Raw genomic sequence first — 1528 nt, 5'->3', positions numbered from 1 at the left:
GAGGCTGCACCTGTGGAAAGGGTGGGGACAGCTGTGGGGCCGGGGAGGGGCACCCTTGGGCTGGGGGGGCACCCATGAATTGGGGGGCTCCCCATTCCCCTGCCCAGTACAGAACTGGGAACTGGAGTGAGCAGCCCTGGAGTTTATTGGGATCCGGGGGTCCCGGGGGGGTTTAACCCCCTTTTTGACTCGAGGTTTCTTTAGGTCGAGGAGGGTTTGGGGAGGTCCCTCTGACCCGGGGTTTTTCGGGGTATCGGGGAGCTTTCACTGGGATTTTGGGGTGGCGGGTGAGGTTTCACTGGGATTTTGGGGTGGCGGGTGAGGTTCCACTGGGATTTTGGGGTGGTGGGTGAGGTTTCACTGGGATTTTGGGGTGGCGGGTGAGGTTCCACTGGGATTTTGGGGTGGCGGCTCTGACCCACGGTTAATTGGGGTCTGGGGGGGTTACTGTGCCCCCCTGACGGGCGCACTGCCGTGCAGGGGCGGAGGTGACGCTGACGGATCGGCCGCCGGTGCTGCCGCAGCTCCGGGAGAACGCGCGGCGGAACTTCCCGGGGGGCGCGGGGGCACCGCGGGTGCGGGCGCTGCGCTGGGGGCGCGACCAGCGCCGCTTCCCCCCCAAATTCCACCTCATCCTGGGCTCCGACATCGTGTACGACCCCCGCGCCTTCGCCCCGCTCCTGGGCACCCTCCGGCACCTGGTGGTGCCCCCGGCCCAGGCGCTGCTCAGCGCCCGCCTGCGGGGCGGCGATGCCGGAGCCTCCCGCTTCTTCCGCCAGATGCTGCCCCCGTTTTTTGGGGTGCGGCTGCTGCGGAGGGAGCCCGAGGGGGACATCGAGATCTACGCCGTGACCCCCCGGGAGGGAGGGGGAGCCCCCCCGGGGCAGGGCAGGGGGCCCGGCCTGGGGTCTCTGGCGGGGGGCTGGGGGGGGACGGACGAGGATTAAAAGCTCCCGAGGGGGTCTCGGTTCAGCCGGGTGTGCGTGATTTGGGTGATTTGGGTGATGATTTATGTGATTTGGGTGATTTGGGTGATTTGTGTGATTTGGGTGATTTGAGTGATTTATGTGATTTGGGTGATTTGAGTGATTTGTGTGATTTGGGTGATTTGGGTGATTTGTATGATTTGGGTGATGTGATTTGAGTGATTTGTGTGATTTGTGTGATTCGGGTGATTTGTGTGATTCAGGTGATTTGTGTGATTCGGGTGATTTGTGGGATTTGGGTGATTTGTGTGATTTGGGTGATTTGATTCGGGTGATTTGTGTGATTTGTGTGATTTGTGTGATTTGAGTGATGTGATTTGTGTGATTTGTGTGATGTGATTTGAGTGATTTGTGTGATTTGGGTGATTTGAGTGATTTGGGTGATTTTGGTGATTTGTGTGATTTGTGTGATTTGTGTGATTCGGGTGATTTGGGTGATTTGGGTGATGTGATTTGTGTGATTTTGGTGATTTGTGGGATTTGGGTGATTTGGATGATGTGATTTGTGTGATTTGTGTGATGTGATTTGTGTGATTTGTGTG

The sequence above is a fragment of the Parus major genome, unplaced genomic scaffold (genome assembly GCF_001522545.3).
Source record: "Parus major isolate Abel unplaced genomic scaffold, Parus_major1.1 Scaffold484, whole genome shotgun sequence".
Lineage (NCBI taxonomy): Eukaryota > Metazoa > Chordata > Aves > Passeriformes > Paridae > Parus > Parus major.
The sequence above is the reverse complement of the archived record's forward strand: the minus strand, read 5'-3'. Positions refer to the sequence as shown.